The sequence below is a fragment of the Musca autumnalis genome, unplaced genomic scaffold, assembly GCF_047663935.1.
Source record: "Musca autumnalis isolate F117 unplaced genomic scaffold, ASM4766393v1 scaffold_34, whole genome shotgun sequence".
In the NCBI taxonomy this organism is placed as follows: Eukaryota; Metazoa; Arthropoda; class Insecta; order Diptera; family Muscidae; genus Musca; species Musca autumnalis.
Genome location: NW_027411911.1, coordinates 322,010 through 330,402, shown reverse-complemented (window position 1 = coordinate 330,402; position 8,393 = coordinate 322,010).

The window sequence follows — 8,393 nt, the reverse complement described above, 5'->3', positions numbered from 1 at the left end:
CTCCTTTCTTGTGGACGGGACATAGGATGCTTAGGTTCCAATCGTCGGGTACGCGTTCTTCCTGCCAGATGGTGCTAACTAGCTGATGCATACACCTTATCAGCGCGTCTCCTCCGGTTTTGAACAGCTCGGCTGGTAAGCCATCGGCTCCTGCTGCTTTATTATTCTTCAGCCGGTTGATTGCTGTTTTTACCTCATCTTGGCCGGGCGGTATACATTCTATACCATCTTCTGGGATTGGATCTGTGGTATCATCGTCTTCGCTACTATTGGATACCAGCAGATTGGAGAAATGTTCCTTCCATATACTGAGCACGCTATCTGTATCTGTTACCAGATTACCTTGGTGGTCTCTACAGGAGGATGTGCCTGTACCAAAGCCATCTGTTTGATTTTTCACTCTTTGGTAGAATTTTTGGACTTCATTCTGGCTCCTGTACATTTCGATTTTTTCACACTCCCGCTTTTCCATTTCTCTCTTTTTCTTGCGGAAAAGACGTTTTTCTTCTCTCCTTTTCTCCGGATATCTCTCTCGTGCGCTACGCGTTGCTACTGATTGTAAAGTAGCTCTATATGCCGCATTTTTCTCTTCGGTAGCAGCACGACACTCCTGGTCATACCAAGAATTCTTTTGTGGAGGTCTCTGGAATCCAAGTATGGATTTTGCGGCTGTTTGCATGGAGTGGGCAATATGTTTCTATTGTGTTGTTATGTTATCGGGACAAGGAGTGCTCGCGTTAAGCAATTGGGCTAGTTGAGTGGAATATGCTGTGGCTATCTGTTGTGTTTGCAGTCTATCGATGTCCAACTTCCGCGTTGTATCTGTTCGTGCTTTATTTGCAACGTTTAGACGGGAACGTTTCTTTGCTGCAACAAGGTAGTGGTCCGAATCAATGTTTGCGCCTCGGAACGATCGTACATCCAACACGCTGGATGAATGTCTTACATCTATTACACCATGATCAATTTGATTACTTGTTCTTTGATCTGGAGACAGCCAGGTGCCCTTATGAATATCAAGATGATTAAATCTGGTACTGTTAACTAACATGTTTTTTGTTTTTCGCCTAGAATGATTTTAATGTCATGGGCAGGGCAACGGTCATATGTTTCTTCTAAGCGCTTGTAAAATATATCTTTGGTCTGTTCGTCCTTTTCTTCAGTGGGAGCATGAGCGCAAATAAAGCTGATGTTGAAGAATTTAGCTTTTATTCGAATTGCAGCAAGTCTTTCATTCACTGGGGTGAAGCTGGATACCAGGGGTTTTAGTCACCGACTAACTACGAATCCGCAACCAAACTCATGCTTTACGTCATGGCAGCTATAATACAATGCGTCACCTTTAGGTGTTGTTGTGACGCCTTTCCCAATCCATCGTATTTCCTGTATGGCAGTAATATCGGCCTTGTACTTTTCAAGTACGTCTGCCAATGCGAAGACTGCACCTTCTCTATAAAGAGTGCGAATATTCCAGGTGCAGATTCGCAGATCATGGTCCTTAAAACGTTTGAGGGGTTCGCCAACTTTAGAGGGGTTTGTTTTTCTTTTCTTTCGTTTTTTCATAGTAGGATGTTTTTCTAGGGGAGGGTTACTAACCCGGCTCCCAAACCCAAGTTTTTAAAGTGGGTGAACGCGCGGCACATGTTACCTCACTACCTTTAACGGGTGTTAAAGGCAGTTCCCCAGGTGAAACCACGGGAAGGTCAGTGTCCACTTGAGATGAAAGAGGGACCAAGATAAATCCTGGGCTTTGCCATGTTAAAGCCGGTCAAGACCGTTGCTTGGTATCATTCATCCCCTACGTCACCCACCCCGTAAAATATAGGGAAACGAATTTTCTACAGAGAAGATTTCAAGCCCTTTAAAGTACTTTGATGACGTTATTTTTTCTAATGAGACGAACATTATGTTGTATTATTACGAGGGGACCCAAAAAGTATGGCGCAACCATCTTACAACCCTGGAAAATAAAAATGTAATACATACTGAAAACTTCGGAGAACTGTAAGTTATGGTATTGGCATAGACAAACGAATTGCATAGACAAAAGATTACTCATGCTCTGTGCTGTCAACAGACTCAAACCAAATACTGAATATTTTTCGAATGCGATTTTTGAGAAAAATTGCAAGATTTTCTTTAACATTTTTATCCGAGGATGTAGATTCCGTAAAAAAGTAACTTTATATAATTGTATTTATTGTGGTTTTAATTTAGTTGTTCTGTCAACAAACTCGATGTTAAGAACATTGTTTAGAGCATTCCTTTGTCTATATGTACGTTTAATTTGTCTATGCAAAGGGTTGTATATGAAGCAATGGCTTTAGGTAAAATAAGTTTTCTGAGGTTTATTTGAAGATCTTCTACAACTTATTTAACGACAACGTCAAAATTGTGGTTTTTGGAACCTGCAAATCAAAAAAGTAAAAAGAATATAAAATCTACCAAGACAAGACATTCTAGACGTAAATCTTATTTACAAAAACTTTATGGATTCACCTATGGGAAAAAGCTGGAAAAAGACCCTCCACTAATATGCGAAACTTAATAAAGATCAATGGGAAAAATACCAATAAAATATGGCATTTCGAAATGTATTTTTTCATATCGTGTAAAGTACCCTTACCTATGCATATAACTTACATTTAAAATTAGTGTTCAGTGAAAAACAAATTTGTGTTTTGAATAATGGTTAATGATTGACTATAATATATTTGATTTCTAAGACGATCCGATATCAAATTCGTTCGAATTACTACCAAACGCCTTTCGGTGTAGAAAATGGTTGTTCGACTGGAAACAAAAAACAAACAAAAATAACTCATATATAAACAAAACGTAACTCAGGTAGCAGTTTGAACACATTTGTATTCGTATCGTCTTAACGAAACTGTTCATAAATCTCAGGTGGCAATAGCAAAATTAAGCATCACAAGTAGTGCAATTGCAAAACGATTGAAGATCAGACTATAAACCGGATTATGGCGGTCTTAAACTGGAGTTGTTTCCGTGCTGTATGAATGGTTTGATTTTTATTTGTTTTGCAAGATGACCCACGGTGATATATAAAGCTTGGGAAGTTGGTGTTTTAATAAAAAAATTTGCTTTTTTCTTTTGTGTTGTGGTGAATCTATGTTAACGTTATGTAATGGTGAAATTTCCAAAAATTTTGCACGTTTTTACGTTGATTAGTAGTATCGATAATTGTCGGTAAAATTAAAATGCTCATAATTTCGATAATTAACGAATTTTTTCGGTAAGTTAACGAAGAATAAAAAGTAGTCGCTAGCCTCTAGCGACACAAACAGTGATGTCAACTTTTCTTTATGTTTTTAGTCATAATTTTGCTATTTAATTTTACCGATTTTTGCCGGTAACAGCAAAAATGAGTCACAGAATCCCACTACAGGTTTGTGTACCCTCAAATTAATCGACTTCGAAAATAATTAATACAGTTTTCTAAAAAATGAATTTATATTTTGTTTTTGATTATATTCTTAATAATACTACACAAATATAAACAAAAATACATCATAAGACCTCTGCCCCCTATTAACTATTTGACAATATGTCTGCCCGTGTACTCGATAATTTTTAATAATTGGTACAAATGTTTCGAATTTTGATAGTTTCGAAACATCTGTAGTTTGATATGAATGACATAGGTTACTAATTTTTACAGTAAAACACGAAAATTCCACTTATATTAGTTGGTAGTGCGAGGCTCAATATTTACCACATAGACATGCGGTTTCCTGTAGGGTTAATGTAGCGGTGGCGTCCATTTTTACGTTATAGACTCATTCAATCAATTTTGCTGCAAATTAAGTATAGTACACATTGACAAGCAAAACTGACAGTCATCGAGGTCTATTTCGTGAATATCAAAGCCTAACTGAAAAATTTCTTTTGTAATATCTAAATAATACCGTATATATTGTATTTAAAAGTTTTTTCGCTAAATAAAAGTTATTATTTGCAGGAAAAATGTCCTAAAAGTACGTTGGCTGTCATTTTTGATAGATAGTGTGTACTCCCCTTTAAGCGGGGTACACACGATCGGTTTTGACTGTCACTTTTGCTCAAGTAATCGGTTGCTTGCCAGTGTGGCCGTTCATTTTTGTCAGTCATCATAAAATATTTTGTGGTTGCATGATAGTTTGACATTTATCGATATTGCCGAAATATCGACAGTCAAAACTGATCGTATGTACCCCGCTTAAAGGGGAGTACATACTATCTATCAAAAATGACAGCCAACGCTTTAGAATATAGGGTTTTCGGAATATGTACAAAATATTTTCAATACACGTTGGTATAGCCCTCATTTAACCATACCGGCCGTTAGGATACATTTTCCTACGTATTTTGTTGTAATTTGGCATTTGTTGTTCTTTGTAGATAGAAAACCTCTGTGCGAAATATTAGCAACATAGGTTTAGGTTTTGAAGTATTTTAAAGTTTAAAGACAAAACTTTCAATCGACTTTGGTCCATCATCATACCATCAATTTTATACAGAATGTCTTACATTAAGTTCAGGTTGTCACTGCACTTCTATTTTTACCGTTTCATTTTCGAGAGGATTCTTAGTATCACAGAAATCATCATTTGTAATGATTAAATTTCAACTTTAAATTTCACATTTTTACATTTCTGATTTTAAGAGTAAAATATAACTGTTTTGTAAAATATTAAGAATGATAGATTTGTGCATACCGTTTGTTCCTTACAAAAAATTATGAAACAAAAGTGCAGCTTTTAAATGCGTTTTTTAAGGCGTTAAAAAAATTCAATAAAAAACTGAAAAGTAAAAAAAACTTTTAATTTGCGTACTAAATTTGGTACCTTTGGTTTTGTGTGAACAGATAGATTTTTAAACTGACATTTAGTATTGGTTGAGATAAAGTGGTGATTTTAAAATATAGTTCTGTAAGTTTACAAATGGGGATCACTGGCGTTGTGTGAACAGACAGAACTAGAAGCAAGCTCAATTTTTACAAACGGTTAGAGTTTTTGATATTTAGTGTTTTCGCGGTACGAATATTACTAAATGTTAATTAACATTAAAGTGCTGGCAGTAACTAACAAAGAAATCAATAAAATACCATAAGATGCGATGGAAAGGAGGGAGGGAGAGACATATTTGCTTTACGATTGTAGACATAAATTTTTGGAGATAAGTCGATTTACGTCGAACTATATCGCGAACGATTCGGTTTATGTAGTTCTTTTTGAAAACTAAATACTTGATTTTTAGAAAAAGATAAATAGTAACACTCTTAACTGTCGTTAGTAGCATTACTGGCTTTTATTTTGACAATTCTGTTGCCAATGTAGAGCAGGCATCCCTTTCAATTCCTAGTGTGCAAAGAATTGAATCAGCCGCATCTACATCTATAAATCAAAACGCTCCATTTAAGGATAATATGATCAACAAAAAGGATTGTGAATTTCCAAATGAATCCGTGGATTAGAACATGGAATCTTCATCGGGTTCAGAGGATGATAATGGAGAATTTCAAACTGTAAGAAATAAACGCAGTAAGAGAAAGCGTACACATTACTTTTTTTATTTGAATTTTTATTACAACTGATTATTAACTCATCAAGCAATATTACAATAATTAATTTGTACAAAATTTAACAATGAGAGATTGTGGTGAGTAAATAATTCTTTAATTACACTCTAAATATGCGGCTTTCCAGTCTTATGCGGCCAAGTCCATTGGAGATGTCCATCTAAGTCTCCTGCCGTTTCTGTTAATGTGTTCACAATAGATGAATTTCATATCTGCGTTGCTGTGGTGACGTATTTTATTAGTATACGTCTGGGCTTGTTGTTTTATTTCGTCTTCGACTAATTTTATACGTAGATCTCTATGCAGATCTGAGTTTCGTATATACCAAGGTGCTTTTACTATACCACGAAGTATTCTGTTTTGAAGTTTCTGGATTTTGTTGATATCTCGACGATTTGCGCAACCCCACAGTGGACAACCATATGTCCAGATTGGTTTTATGAGTTGTATATGAGTAATTTGTTGGCTACATTTACATTTGATTTTGCAGTAAAAATAAAGTTTAGTTCGTTTACTTTTAATTTAATTTCGTTGACTTTTTTCTTGACGTGTTCTTTCCATTTAAGTTTCGTATCAAGCGTCATTCCGAGGTATTTTGCTGTATTGGCAAATGGGATTTTTAAACCATTTATATAAATGTGCTGTGGTTGAAGAATAGTTTTGTTAGGAAGAGCATATGGATTGACTTGCTTTCATCCTCCATTTTTTAGTCCAATTAACTACTTCTAAGAGTGCTGTTTTGAGTTTAGTATTGGCGATGGTTTCAGTTTTTCCACTAGCTAATATAGCGGTATCATCCGCAAAAGTGGCAATGGTGGATTCTGGTGTGATAGGCATATCATTTGTGTATAAAATGTATAGGAGTGGCCCAAGCAAGCTTCCCTGGGGTACCCCCGCTTTTATAGGTTTCAGAGTAGAGTATTCATCTTCAATTTTAACTCTAAAATATCTGTCCTTCAAGTATGATTTTAGCAATTCAAACAATTCAATTGGCAGGTACTTATGTAGCTTGAAAAGTAGTCCTTCGTGCCATACTTTATCAAAAGCTTGGCTCACATCCAAGAAAACGGCGGAACAAACTTCTTTATTAGTGATAGTGTTTTCAGCAATATGGACGATTCTATGTATTGTTTTTCCCGAAATCCGAATTGATGTACAGGAATTAACTTTCTATTTTCGATTAGTTTTTTCAATCTACTAACTACTAGTTTTTCAAAAATTTTTGATAATATTGGCAGTAAGGATATTGGTCTATATGAAGTTAACTAATTTGGCTTTTTGCCAGATTTTTCAATCATCAGCACTTCAGCTACTTTCCATTGAAGCGGGACATATCTTACCCCCTGTTTTTGTAAAAAAATTTATTCTTCTCACACGAACTGTCAAATTTTGTAGATCGATTTTCTCGCCTTAGCGCAAATATAGAGCGCTGATTTTTAAATGAGGAATTCTTAACAATATATGTAACTCATCTACGAAAAATTAAGTCTGTATGTCAGCTGTAGGCTGAGCTATAGATGCCTAAATTATTACGAATATAGACGAACGAACAAAAATAAGTTACAAAAACAGGGGGTTAGTCTAAAGCATGCATTGATAATGTACATCAGTTTCCGCATTGCCTTTACTGTTAACTTTTTGATTATTTTTGCTGTAATTAGGTCATAACCTGGTGATTTTTTTGTTGATAAATCATTCTTTATAAGAGTCTTCAACTCGCTGATTGTTACTGGCTGAATAGGTTCAGAATCAATTCTATGTAACATATCTATGTTTTCATCTATTGTTTGCCTGGGAAGGGGGCTGAATATGTTTTCGTAATGATTTGCGAATAACTCTGCTTTATCGTGGTCAGATCTTACCCACTGACCCTGATCGTTTTTTATTGGAGGTATTTTTGGTTTTACCTGGTTCATGTTTTTTGTTGCCTTCCAGAGGCTGTAATTACTTTCTTTCGAAGTAGATAAGTTTCTAAGGTTACGATCCATATTCTTGTTTTCCACATCATTTATCAGAAGTTTGAGTTCAGCTGTTAAATGGTTTAGACGCCTCTTGTTTTCTGGAGTTCTACTTTTTTGCCAAGTCTTCCCGGCTTTGCGTTTGGTAGATACCAAATCTCTTACAACCTTCGGATAATATTTGGTATGACAATGTTGATATTTTTGTACTGGAGTGCTTTCCCAGCATGCTTGCTGTATAGCCGTGATAAGTTGTTCCAGTTCATGATCTATTCCATGTGTATATTTCAAGGAGACATTTAAGTTAAGTTTTTGATCTAGTAACCATCTGAAGAAATGCCAGTTTGTGTTATGTGATGTTAATCTAGCTTTGTAGGTTTCTCAATTATATTACAACCAACTGTTAGTATAACAGGAGAGTGGTCTGACGACAACCCAACATAGTTTTCTATGTTTGTGTGTGATTCTGGAATGTTTTTAACGATAAAAAAATCAATTAAATCTGGTTATATTTCGGTATTTGTTGGCCAGTACGTAGGCTCATTTCCTGATATTACCATGCTTGCATTCCTTTTGGTGGCCTTATACAACTCATATCCCTTCGGATTAGTAAGTCTGGATCTCCATAGTTTGTACTTTGCATTGAAGTCTCCTCCTAATACAAAGAAGTCTCCTAGAGCTGTTAGCATTTCTAAGTATTCGTTTTCCTCTATTGTATGCCTTGGAGGAGAGTAAATTGCTCCTATTTTGAATGATTTGTTATTGTTCAATGTCACGTTAACTGATGAAACCTGAAAGAAGTCAGTTTCTATCTTTATGTCTTCGTTATGATATAAGGTTTCTTTAATTATTAC